Below are 13,551 nucleotides of genomic sequence, written 5' to 3' on the forward strand. Positions count from 1 at the left end.
TAATTCGTTTTGAGTCCAAAGGGCTGAGACATGGAGAGCCAATGGTGTAAATCCCCATTAAAGAGTAGAAAGCCAATGTTCCAGCTCAGTAGGCAGAGAGGGCAAATTCTCCCTTCCCCTCCCTTTTTTTCTATGCAGCCTCTCAATCATTTGGATGAGGCCCACCCACACTGGGAAGGACAATCTGCTTTACTCAGTCTACCAATTCAAATGTTAAGCCACGAACACCTTCACAGACACACCCAGAATATGTTAGCCAAACATCCAGGCATCCTATGATCTAGTCAAGCTGACACAGAACATCAATCATCTTAGCCAGTGTGGACTGAGAGGAGTGAGCAAGAGGAAGATGGGCAAGGGATGCTGTCAAACGAGCTCGGACTCAGCCGCAAAGGGGCTTATGGAACAAGATGAGAACAATAAACAGCTTTGTTCTAAGTTAAATGGGAAGCCTTTGGAGGACTTTGAGTAGGGAAATGACAAGATCTGATTTACTCTTTTAAAATGGCTTCTGTCTACTATGTGGAGAACTTTATTGGGCAGGTGCTGGGGAAGGGCAGTGACATGGAACTAGGGAGTCAAGCTGGTAAGTGTATTAGTCAGGACGGGCTGAGTAATGCTACGGTAACAATGTTTTATGTTTTGCTGTTCTGCCACACATCATCTCCAGTATCTGCAACCTTGCTGGTCTTATGACTGAGACAGAAGAGATCCCAGTGAATCACACGCTAATTGTGAACTCTTCTGCCTGAAAATGATACACATCACTTCCTTTATATTTCATTGACCAAATCAAGTCAAGTGGCTAAGCCTGGCATCAGTGGAGTGGGGAAGTATAATCCTCCACCAAGAGGAGTGGGGAATGCTTGGAAACTGGAACAAGCTACCACAGGAAGCTATTGCAATAATCAAGGCAAAAATGAGAATGGTAGCAGTTGAGGTGGTAAAAAGAATTCAGATTTGAGACAGAGTTGGGAGGACTTGCTGGTTCAGTAAATGTGAAGCATGAAAGAAAGAAGAGTCAAGAAATATTCCAGGGTTTTGGTCTGAACACAGTGGTGAATGGTGGTGTCATTTACTGAGTTGGAGAACACTAAAAGAGGGGTAGCTTTAAGGGGAAAAATTAGGAATTCCATTTTGGACACGTTGGATTTGAGATTCTCAATAAGAAAAATGTTGGGGTTGAAGATAAAAATTGGGAATTACCAGCATATAGCTGCCTTTGAAGCCATGGGACTGGGTAATATCACACATAGGAAACCAGAAGGCTGGAATTGAGCTGTGGGGCATGCCAACATGCAAAGGTCAGGAAGAAGATGAGAGCCCAACAAAAGAGAGAGAAGAGCCAGATTGGGAGGAGGGAAGCAAAGTATGTGGGATGGCACAGAAGCCAAGGAGAAGAAGTATTTCGTAAGGAGAAGGATCCACAGTGTCATTGTTACTGAGACACTCAGATAAGAATTAAAATCCATTGTAGGATTTGGCCAGATGCAGGCACTGGTGACCTCGACATGCCATTGGTGATGTAGGGGTGAAAGTCTTATTGGAATGGGTTGAGAAGAGCACACTTGTCCTTCTGATTCAAAGTCCAGTTCCTCCCTTGGTTTGCTACATAGAATGGAAAGTTGTCCATGTACAGAATGGAGTTGTTGAAAATGTCAGGGAATTAAATAAGTTGTACCTTATTCTTTGAGTCACTTAGCACGGGGAAACAACCCACTAAAAATTTGAATCAACCATCTGAGCATAACTGGTTCACTGCCTTTTCTTCTGTGAGTGTATGGAATAAATGTTTGCAGAAATCTCTCTGTTTCTCTCCATCAAGGCTCCAGACCAAGCTTTCCTATATAATGGGGCATATTATAAATTTGTTAGCCCCCTTAACCATGGAGACACATGGGGAGGCAGGGAAGTAGGATTGGGAAAAATAGAAGCATCTTGTTCACTGTCCAGCATCAAGTACAGGATATAAAACCTGCTTCCAAGAGCAATACATTGAATTAAATGAGGTAATTTTACTCCCGAACAATACTCCAAGGGGCATTCCAAAGTAATAAACCCGACAGCAAAAAACCATGAAACCAAGGGAGAAAAAGGCAGGATATGGACAGGAAAAGGAAAGGTGCACCTGTTACCTCATGCATTTTTGTTCAGCCTGTGGGGCATGCCCGCTGCAAACCGTTTCTGGTTGTGCATGAGATTCACCGTGGACACATGGGAGGACCAGACGTCACTTCTGTGCCTTGGCCTCAGGTACTGATATGTCCGAAGCAAGCCAGGTTGGTAAGGCCAGGAAAGCAAAGCCGGGGGGTGTTTTCTATAAACTTGAAATACTTCCAACATTTTTCAAAGTTGTTTGGGATTCTTGCCTCTTCTAATTGTGTGCTCCCAGTCAAGGGCAGTATTCCAAATATTTAATAACTAGTAAAGAATAGGCCTTGACTAATTGGAATAGACACCAGACCAATCAGAATAGAGGCTGTCTGTACCCAACATTTGAGCTGAATACTAGGCTTGTTCTCTGTATCTAGTAAGAAGAATAGGGGCCCTGTAGCAGTAAAAGCTGAGTTCAATCTTGGATGTTTCTTAAAATCCCTGTCTTTGAGCAATTCAAGCTTTGCTGAGCCTCATTTTCCTCAAAAAAAAAAAAAAAAAGAATAGTATTTCCTTGTGTAGTTATTTCAAAAATGAATTGAAATAACATTTCTTTTTTTTTTTTAAAGATTTTATTTATTTATTCGACAGAGACAGAGACAGCCAGCGAGAGAGGGAACACAAGCAGGGGGAGTGGGAGAGGAAGAAGCAGACTCACAGTGGAGGAGCCTGATGTGGGGCTCGATCCCAGAACGCCAGGATCACGCCCTGAGCCGAAGGCAGACGCCTAACCGCTGTGCCACCCAGGCGCCCCTGAAATACATTTCAACTGTCTATTGCTATCTATCCCATCATCCAGAAACTGAGTGGCTTAAAGCAGCAATGATTTATTATTGCTCATCACTGGGGGGGGGGGGTCAAGGATCTAGGCAGCTCTTTGCTTGGAGGTCCTTCTGCTCCACTTGGGGTGGGCTGGGAGTTGCTAACTCAGCTGCATCCATCTGGCACCTGGGTTGGGCTGGAAGGTCCAGGAAGGCCTCACACACGTGTGGCACCCCACTGCCCCACCATCTGGCCTCTTACTTACCAGGTTATCTTCTCATTCAGGAAGCATAACTTCTTTAAAGGTGGTAGGCTTCTCAGAGCCAGGGAGGAAGCTGCCTGGTATCTTCTAATTGAACACGAGAACTGGAAGGCATCACTTCCGGCATATTCTACAGGAAAAGGCAAAAATGAGGTCGGGCAAGATTCTAGGGGGAGGCAGGCAGACCCCACCTCTTGGTGGGGAGGAGCATCATGCGTGCAACAGAGAGGCAAGAAGTGACTGCTGAGCATCCCTGGAGGCTCTTGGCCTCAATAGGAATTACGTAAAGGGACTGCCTGCAGCATTGAGAGCTGCCGGAAATCCCTCATGACTCCCTATGGTTTCAGGCTATTCCCTAGCATGGCATTCAAGGCCTTCGCTGGCCTGCCCCTGCTGTCTAGCCTCATTTCTCAGAGCTCCATTCCTCACAGTTTCCACGCTGGCTGCACAAAGCTCCACTTCCGTGTCTGTATTGGCTGATCCCTGAATGGACACACTTTCCCGCCAGCACTCCTGTCTAACTCTTGACTCTGCTTTAAAACTCTGTTCAGCGGCGCCTCCTCTGGGATGTCTTCCCAACTCCCTGTATCAGCCTCGGTGTAGGGAAGAAAGGTGAGTGCAGAGGGATGGAGAATCAGGCATGAGAGGGTTTATGCTAGAAACTCCAGACAGGCTTTTAGTCTTCTCATAGCAGAAGCAACTCTTGTCCAGGCACCCCAGGATGGGCTCTTGGAGACCACAGCCTTTCAGGAGAAGTCCAGCCTCCTTCCAGCACCTGGCGTGGGTGAGAAACAGTGGGAAAAGTGTTTCCAGAGACACCTAGGCAGCCCTCCTGGTTCTCTGTGAGTGGGGGCCAAGGGAGGAAGAGACTTTCTCATTCCCAGTAGCCCTCAGAAAGTGTAATGGGTGGAATTGTGGCCCCCAAAGACATGTCCATGTCCTAACCTCTGTGCCTGTGAGCAAGACCTTTTCTGGAGACAGGGTCTCTGCAGATATAATCAAGTTAAGGATGTAGAGATTAGATCATATCAGATTTAGGGTGGGCCCGATACCCAGTGATTGGTGTTCTTATAGGAGAGAGCAGAGGGAGGTTTGAGACACAGAAACAGAGAAGAAGGCCATGTGAGGAGGGAGGGATGGCGGGATACAGTCACAGGCACAGGGGGCCGTTGCTACCCAGAGCTGGAAGAGGCAAGGAGGGATTCTTCCCTCTGAGTCCAGAGCTTCAGGATCCAGGAGGATCATGGTCCTTGGTTTCGTTCTTCCGGCCTCCAGAACTATGAAGGCATCAACTTCTGTTGTTTGAAGCCGTCCAGTTTGTGGTCATGTGGCAGCCCTAGGAAACCAACACAGCAGGAGAGATGCGGAACCTGAAATAACTCTGGGCCCAGCAGAGGCCTGGATTCGGGACCAATGTTCTGGAGACTTCTCACCTGGAGGCAAAGGGCCATGACCACAGACTTCAGGACGTGGTAGCAGTTAGCAGTTTAAGGCCTCAAAGATGGTAAGGGACTCCTGTGCCTGAGGACACACACATGCTGGGCTCCAGGGTTCTGGCCTAGCCCAGTGGCGCCCCCAGGGAAGACTTGCGTGTTCCTCCCTGGTCACCATGCCATGAAAGTTGTTCTTGGCACCTGCTGGAGCCGTGGGGGGCGGGGGGAAGCCTGCAAGACCCAGCATTGATTGCCCTCCCAGGGTCTCAGCTTGAAAGATGCTGTTTTCACCTGGAAGAGACTGGGAAGCCTTCAGCTCCTGAGTTCCTGCTCCCTTCTGGAATGGGGCTTATGAATACATTTAGAGCAGGTATAGAAAATAAAGTGATGGCCATTTTGGGAGCACAATTTAGCTTATGTGTGTGTGTGTGTATAAAACATATATACATATAGTAATATACATATATATATATAAAAAACAATCTCAAACCCTTTGTGCTTTTAATTTTATTTTACTTTTTCTTAAGTAGGCTCCAGGCCCAGTGTGGAGCCCAGCACAGGGCTTGAACTCACAACCTTGAGATCAAGACCTGAGCTGAGATCAAGAGTTTGTTTCCGACTGAGCCACCCAGGCATCCCTCAAGCTCTTAGTATGGTGATAAGAAGCAAAAGGAATTTTGTTTCAGAGACACGTTGCAGTCTCCCAGTATGTGAAGAAAGCATCCTCAGTTGCCCAAAGGTTACGTGTGGGCTTGGTTCTAGGCTGTGGGATTACTTTCTGGGGCTTGCGAGGGAAAAGGGCGGAAGGGAAGAAGTGAAGAGTAATGTGGCATTTCTGTGCTGGGACTTAGGCAAATTATGTAATTGTCCTTTGCATTAAAATCTGCTCCACTTTCATCTGATATTTTGCTGAGAGGACAAGTGAGATTCCAAAGCTCAGTTTGCTGGAGTGTGCAAAATGGTAATCAGCTTCATGGCCCACAGAGTGGCAGAGGGGGCGTGCCTCTCTGAAGAAGAGAGGAGGGTGAGGAGCCCGGGCTGGGGGGAGACGGGAGGAGCCTGGCTGACTCAGTGAGCCTTGTCAAATGCGCCTCCCTCCTCACTCCTTTCTGCTGTGACCTCTTCTCAGTAGGCAAGGGGAGGACTCTGCACTGTGTTCTTTTTTACCAAGAAAGGGAATGTGCAAAAGGGTCATTAACCAGAGGACCGAGGGGCTGGCTATGAAATGGCATGTGGATGCCACGTGGGAGATGCTAATTTGGAGAAATGCATCCCTACTTCTATGGATGTGCCCTTCCAAGTCCCTAGTTAGATTTGAAAAAGACCTTGGAGGTTGCCTAATTCCCTCCTCCTCTCCTGCACCGTGGCTCTGAGCCTGGCGCCTAGCAGATACTCAGCAAATATTTGTTGAATGAGTGTATACATGAATGAATGAATTTAGTTCAAGTGCTCAGTTTACAGGCCAGGGAATGAAGGCTCAGAGAACTCAAGAGATTGGTCGAGGTCATGCTCCAAGTTAGTGGTAGCTTTAGGCCTCTGAGATCCAGTACTCTGACCACTCAGCTGAGAATTTTCTTTCTGTTTCATCTTGCTGCTAGGACAACTGTAACCACCAGAAGGATGCTTCAATAATCTTGAAAGTTCTCTGGCTGAATGTTGCTATGATACAGTCTTGCAAAGAGCCGATCGCTCAGTGGCGAGGGCAAGTGATCTATTTATGTTGGTGGAGTTAGCAGAATGGCCGCCTTGCAGAGACCATTTGTTACCTGCCTCCTTAATATTTGTGAAGAGGTTAACATTTTCTGTGTTTGTATAACTGGGAAATATTATCTTTTATGGGCTCTGATATCCTTTTGCTATTTGATTTAAAAATCTTTCCTTTCCTTCCTATCTACCTACAGGAAGGAAACAAAAACGGTGGAGGGCAATATTTATAGGATGACATTTCAACCTTGCCACTCATTATGATAATTGTGACCACTTTGCTTTTAATGCTTCCACATTGCCACATGGCCTCTGTTTTTCAAGACTCAGTCATGGCCTTTACTCTTAGGGTGTCTGTCACCGCGTCAGTCATGACCCATAGAAGGTAACCACTGCTGAGCTTCCCAGCAATGCTTGTACCCTGCCCCGTGGGCATCCTTATTGCTTTGGAAAATGAGGTGTCTTCTGGGTCCTCCTATGGGACATCATCGCCTGTGGGTTTTCCAGCCTTAAGTAGCCTTAGTATACTGCTGCATAAAGACACCATGAACTGAGTAACTTAGAACAACTTACATTTATTATCTCACCATTTCTGAGGGTCAGGAGTCTGGATATGGCTTAACTGGCTCCTTGTTCCAGGTTTCACGAGCTGTTGGCCAGGCTGCATTCCTCTCTGGAGCCCGGGGTCCTTTTCGAAGTTCATTTGGTTGTTGGCTGAATTCAGTTTTTTGCCGCTGTAGGATGGGGGTCCTGATTTTCTTGCTGGCCGTCATCTGGGAGCTGCTTTCCGTTCCTGCAGGTGGCCTGTAGTTCCTTGCCACATGGGCCTCTCACAGCACGGCCGCTCCCTTCTTCCAGCCAGCAGGAGAATCTCTCACTTGGAGAGGCTAGGGCAGTGTTAGCTAAGGAAACAGAATCCCCGGGGTGGCTGTCCCATCACCTTTTGCCATACACCATTGGCTAGAAGCAAGTGACGGGTTCTGCTTGTACCCGGGGGAGGGGATGATACAAGGATGTGACTCGTCGGGGTCACCTAGCAAGCCTGCTTCTCTGAGCCCCCCCCTTTTAAGATTCATTTATTAATTTTAGAAAGAGAGAGAGAGCATGAGTGGGAGAGGAAGAGAGGTTCTTAAGCAGACTCCGCGCTGAGTACAGAGCCCATCATAGGGCTCGATCCCATGACCCTAAGATCATGACCTGAGTTGAAGCCAAGAGTCAGACTTGTCACTGACTGCGCCACCCAGGCGCTCCTTCTCTGAGCCTTTTATCCCTTCCTCTGCTGTCTGCTGTGGAGTTCTGGCATTTCTACCTCACCGCCTCGCTTTCCCTCAGTTTACCAGAGCCATCCAAGGTGCACCTGTGCACCGTCTCCTGCTGAGCTTGCCAGGTGTTAAATCATTTTCCCGTGTCAATAAACTCTTCCTTATCCAACTTTATATGCTGTCCCTGGGACATAGTCAGTACTCCGATCCTCCGAGTACCTTCTTGGCTCCTGCTGGTGTCTTTTGGCGGCTTCCCACGTTTCCTTTGGCATGCAAGCCTCTTCGGCAGGCGGAGCACTTCCCTGGGATGACAGTGTGGTGACTTGATGCCACTTATTGTGCTGGTGGCCAGGAGAGGAGGTGAGCTGAGATCCAGGGAAGGCGTGTGTTGTGAGGCGAAGGCCTCAGCATTCAGGCTGCCCCAAAGCAAGGGTTGGGGAGCCCCAAGCGAGGGTTCAGGAGGATCTGATGGCTCAAGGTTTCTGGGAGCACTGACACAGTTGTCACCACCCAAGTGTCAGGGGCCCATTACTTCCCAGCAAGACCTATAACCTGGACACAGCAGCCTTGTGGCAGGTGGGATTCCAACCTTCTCTGGGGCCTGCTACCTTATCATTAAGTCCTGGGCCTGACGCTCGTTTTTTTCTGACCTCTGTGCCTGCAGATGAGATTCTCTTACTTGCTGCCAAGGATGCCCTGTGACCCTCCCTCCTTACCTTTTCTTGGTGATGAATGACCTCAGCCTTTCACTGTCTCTCCCTAATGCATCTGTAGCACCTAGCAGTAGCCGTCTGACTTCACTGTACTTATAAAGATGACTTCTCTTGCCCTGTGCCTCCTGAATGCTTTATGTATTCACCAGCCAGCACATTCCCTTCCAGAGCTATCCCATCCAGTTCAGAACAGATGACACTTTCAACAATTGCAATTCCAACATGCCGGGGCACCCAGTATTCCACCGCTGGTGATTGGGTACTTGTCAGCTAGCTAGCTGGCAGGGAATCCAGCTCCCCACATTCCATTTTAGAATCGACTTCCTAGGATACCTTCTTTTTTTCAAGGTTTTATTTATCTATTTGTCAGAGAGAGAGAGAGAGAGAGAGAGGGAGAGAAAGAGAGCACAAGCAGGGGGAGTGGCAGACAGAGGGAGGGGGAGAAGCAGGCTCCCCACTCAGGAAGGAGTCTGACCTGGGACTCGATCCCAGGACCCCAAGATCCCGACCTGAGCCGAAGGCAGACACAACTGACTGATCCACCTAGGCGTCCCTCCTAGGACACCACTTGGCAGCAAATTTTAGCTCATGTTCCCCAGAAACAGACCCTGAGGTGGATATTTGCATGCAGAAGTTTTCCTGGAGAATGCACTTGGGTATGGCACCTGTAGAAAAGCTAGGGAGAAGTGGGCACAGGGGAGAGTCAGGTATGACGTGGCTGCTCTAGGGTTACCTGCTGATCACACAGCGAGCTCTAGAGCTGGGTGGTGTTTTATGACTGTCCTGCCTTGGAGAAAGGGAGTCAGGTCTCTGTGCCCTTGCATTGACCCGTCACAGGATATAGGCTACCCCTGGGGAGGGGGCATCATGGGAGGGGGGTGAGGCAGGTCTCTTTGACCAAGGGCAATCTCCAGAGGTGGGTGCCTTTGTGAGCAATCCAGCATTCCCAGCTGCTGGGGTGAGGAGTCCTGAGGGAGGGATCTGGGCCACGTGCCCCAGTAACTACTATACCAGTGGTCCTCAACAGAGGGTGATTTTAGCATTATCTGGAGACATTTGTGTTATTACAACTGGAGGGGTGTTTGCTACTGGCATCTAGTGGGTAGAGACCAGGGACTTTGCTAAATATTCTATAGGGCTCCATCAAGACTGTCCCCCACTATAAAGAAGGATCTGGGCCCAAAGGTCAACAGTGCCAAAATTGAGAAACACATGCTATGCCATGCTTCCTTGGAATAGCTCCCAAATAAATTACTTGCACCAAATCCTTGTTTGGGGTCTCTGTTTGGAGGACAATGAGGGGATATTAAAGCTGAGACAAGCTCCAAGAGACAAAGTAATTTGAGGAGGTTGCAGAGCTTGGGGGAGGGGGAAGGACAAGGATGGGAATCCCAGACTTTCTGTGTCCTGAGCCCACATTCTTCTCCATGTACAGTGGTGCAGAGCTGGTGGGTGGCCCAGTCTCTAGGTCTTACAATACATGCAGGACTTGGTGATGGGGAGTTTTAGCATGTTTCTGGGCTTATTGGCAAAATCTGGTTCCTTGACTGGTTCGTTGGCTATTCAACAATCATACAACCTTTCTCAACTGGACTACAGAACACAGACAATGATTTGAGTGACTATTTCCCCAATTCTTCCAAAGTTGGTACATAGCTCGTACCATTATAGATGGATCGATAAAATTCATTCCTACAGTGGATGCCTTAGGACATGAAGCCTTAATTTTCTTGCAGAAACCTGACTGAGAATGGCTATAAGGGCAGAGATATTCTCCTCAAGTTCCTGGGCTTCCATTTATTAAGGTATTTGTTCATTTAATCATTCCCCCTCTCACCTATTCGTTACTTCATTTAGCAAGTAGTTATGCTCAGTGGTAGACACCCTCATCTCATAGGCATAATATTTTAGAATAGAAAGACTTCTGTTATCATTGTCAGAGAGTCTATAAATGATGAAAATGAGAAATCCAGAGAGGTTGAGCAATCTGCCCAAAGATTTTGGAACAAATTCAAGACAGAGTCAGGGATAGAAACAGGTTCCAGAATTGGGCAAGTGTGCCTAGGGAAGACCTCAGTACAGTCTTTCACAGCAAGGACAGAAATATACGACTCATGGTAATTTGTATTTTATTAATATGTATTTCATATTAATTCTCTCAGCCCGCTGCCCAAAGGTACAAGGATACAGCCTTTGCCTCTGTCTATAATTCTCTAGAAAGCTGTGTACCACTGGGAATTTTCGAACTAGTAGGTGTCATAGTCCTGGATTTGATTTAATTTGAGCCAAGGGAGCAATTTGAATCCTAGAAGTTCCTTTTCCAGCAGTAATTCAAAGTACAGGAGTGTGAATGCTACCAAATCTTTGGGAAATGAAGGCTCTAGCTTGCCACTTAAGTGAACAAACTGTGAAACTACCTGCTTTCCCCAAACATCTACCCAAGCCAACGCTGATTTTTGCCAACCTTAACTGTAAGCAGAGAAGCCATTGTCAGGAGTCCATAAATTGAGATTCCTCTCAGGCTTGGAACTGTGCTTAGAAACCATGTTGCTTTCCCACTCTGCCCCAGTCCCTGTGCAAACTTAATTTTCCCGTTCTTCTGGGATTGAGTTATGTACCTTTTGTTGCCAGTACAGTGCTGGGGAAAAACCTGATTTTATTTTTCCTGACATACAGACTAAACTCAGTCCGTTTAATTCAGGTTTGAGTATTGCCAATTCCCAATCTTGCAGTTCCATCAAGAAGTTTATACCATCATTACCATGAAGGTGGCTTTCCCTGGCATTTGGCTGCATGTGTCACACCAGAGATTCATGGGGGTTGCAAAGAAACTGTTCCTAGTACCCAGTACAGGAAGTTAGAGGAGAGCTATTTCAATAGTAACCACATAGGCTGGGTCAGTCATTGACTCCAAATTCACTACCCCTGGATTTAAGCCTAAACTAATTAGCAATGTGAATTTCTATTACTGGTGTTTGTGTTTTTTAAAAGTTCTTATCTTTCTGAGAACTCAAGGTTGCAGGTGAACCCTGCTAGCATTTGCTTACCAGCAGGGGAGATTACTGGCTCAGGCAAATGGGAATGTCATGGATGAAACTGGCTTTCATAATAACTGGAATCAGGGACTAGAAAGCTTTCAGTGTTTGGTTTGCTTAGTACCTATATATTAGAGGTAAAATCTTCCCTAGTCTTGGTGCATTCTTACCTATGGAGGTAGTATCACTAGGCTAATACTCTGGCCTTTTCCTGTTCTTTCCTTTGCAAGGAGGGTGAGTTATTCCTCATCATAAATTGTGGAAGAACTAACTGGGTGTTGTTCTCAGCTCAGCCTTTTCCACTTCTTTAAATCTCACTGAAGATCACCCTTCTCTGTCACTCCCATGTGCTTGGGGGCAGGCCTGTGGTTTTCTAATACTTCCCAGGACTAGGTGGAAAAGTCTGCCTAACTCTGGGGTTTCTCTTCACTTATTTCATATTTCTTACATGTTCCCACGTCTGTATTCCCATTCTCCAGTAACACCTGTTGCTGGTAATAAAGGCAATATTTCAGCTTCCCTAGGTCTGATCTCATCCAGCTCTCAAATCGTTTTGAACCTTGGTGGGGAAAGAAGTGTTATTTTCCTGACCCTCATGATTCTCATTGTTATTCATTTATCCAGCAACCATTTATTGTGTGATCTTTACATACCAGGCATAGGCCTTCTAGAGGCAGAGAGAAAAATGATGATTCCTGCTCTTGATAGACTGCCAGTCCAGTGAGAGTTCCTGCTCATGCATCTTTGGGGCCTTGCATGCTTGATAAATATTTGTGGAATGCAGGGAGATCATCGGTAGGAGAAGGAAGGGAAGAATGAAGGGGGAGGGGAACAGAAGGGGGAATGAACCACGAGAGACTATGGAATCTGGGAAACAAACTGAGGGTTTCAGAGGGGAGGGGGTGGCGGATTGGGATAGGCTGGTGATGGGTATTAAGGAGGGCAAGTATTGCATGGTGCACTGGGTGTTATACGCAAACAATGAATCATGGAACACTACATCAAAAACTAATGATGACTGTATAGTGACTAACATAACATAGTAAAAAATTTAAAAAAATATTTGTGGAATGAAAGGAAGAGTGAAGATGCTGCACGTCAACCTAGTAAGTGTGCAGTGGATGCAGTGGTGTGTTATGAAGGTCTCCCTCCAGGACCTGGGCACTCTTTCTTGGCTGCTGGTGGCTCTCAATTGAGACTATCTCCAAGAATTGCCTTTGGTGGAAGAAAGCAGATTCACTCAAGATCATGTTCTCACTCCAAGGGTAGCCCATGACTGGACAATACAAGCTATAAAGACTTGACCCCCATGTTTCAAAGTGGGACAATTCTGAAGGGTCGGCTCAGCTCCAGAGCCCTTGTAGGGTTGGGCTGAAGCTTCCATGTGACTGTATCACAGCTCAGCTTCTCTCTCTGTGCAGTCCTGACTCCTGTAGGTGTCGGTGCTGGGAGCATCCCCCAATAAACTTCCTGCATGTGACTTTCCATCTCAAAGGTTCCATCTAGGAACCTGATCAAGACATAAATGTAAACTTGTGGGATTACAGGGGAGGGTTTCTCTGGTCAACCCTAGGCATTTGGAGAAGTAGACACGGTACTGGGATTAGAGGAGAGGATGAAAAGACTGGGCAAAGGATGGAGGGAGCTTGCTAGAAAAAGGAGGAAAGGATGTGCTTTGGGAGAAGAGGTGGCTGGAGCACAGGTGGGAGTGTGGAGCTCCTGAGACAGAGAGAGCTCATGCCTGTTGCTGAGAAGAGACGCTTCCCATGGTTGTTGCTCTCAGTTTACACTGTCCTCTCCAAGGAGGCAGCCCAGCCAGTGAGATGGAAGGATGGATGCCTTGATCAGGCGTTGCAGAGGTGGTGGAGTTTACCCACAGCAATGAGGGAAGAGCAGGTGTGCAGTCAGGGATCTGAGGGCACTGGAGGGGGCAGTGCGGTATGTGAGTGGGGATTCCTGGGTGGAGAAGACCAGAAGGTGCCAGAATGTCGTGACTGACTCTTTGGAGGACTGCCTATATCTGACTGACTTGGGAAGGGTTTGTTTTAGCTCCCAGGGTTCCCTGACGTAATGCCTGGGCATGCACCGGCTGCAGGGAGTGGAGAGAGGACCAGGATGCCTGCTGTGGCCAAGCATGAATGGCCAAGATGAGCAGCTGCTCCTTCTCTGGCTGGTGCCAGGGCAGAGGGATGAGGCCAGTGAGGAGCAAACTGCTCAGAGGGCAAG

The 13,551-nt window shown here is 47.5% G+C and overlaps 1 protein-coding gene across 7 annotated transcripts in view; it reads left to right on the plus strand.

Moving 5' to 3' along the window:
* The window catches only part of LOC148109424 (uncharacterized), a 325,915-nt gene that overhangs the window by 69,478 nt on the left and 242,886 nt on the right, over positions 1–13,551 (plus strand). Inside the window, exon 4 of one of the 7 annotated variants that reach the window (XR_015725733.1) lies at positions 10,027–10,074. The exons of the other annotated variants lie outside the window; for them this stretch is intronic. The gene's annotated coding sequence lies outside the window, so the exon portion shown is untranslated. Of the gene's footprint in view, positions 1–10,026; positions 10,075–13,551 lie in introns of those variants that run through there. 7 annotated transcript variants of the gene reach the window in all.

The sequence above is a fragment of the Ursus americanus genome, chromosome 9 (genome assembly GCF_024610735.1).
Source record: "Ursus americanus isolate L20-20 chromosome 9, mUrsAme1.1.p, whole genome shotgun sequence".
Taxonomy (NCBI): domain Eukaryota; kingdom Metazoa; phylum Chordata; class Mammalia; order Carnivora; family Ursidae; genus Ursus; species Ursus americanus.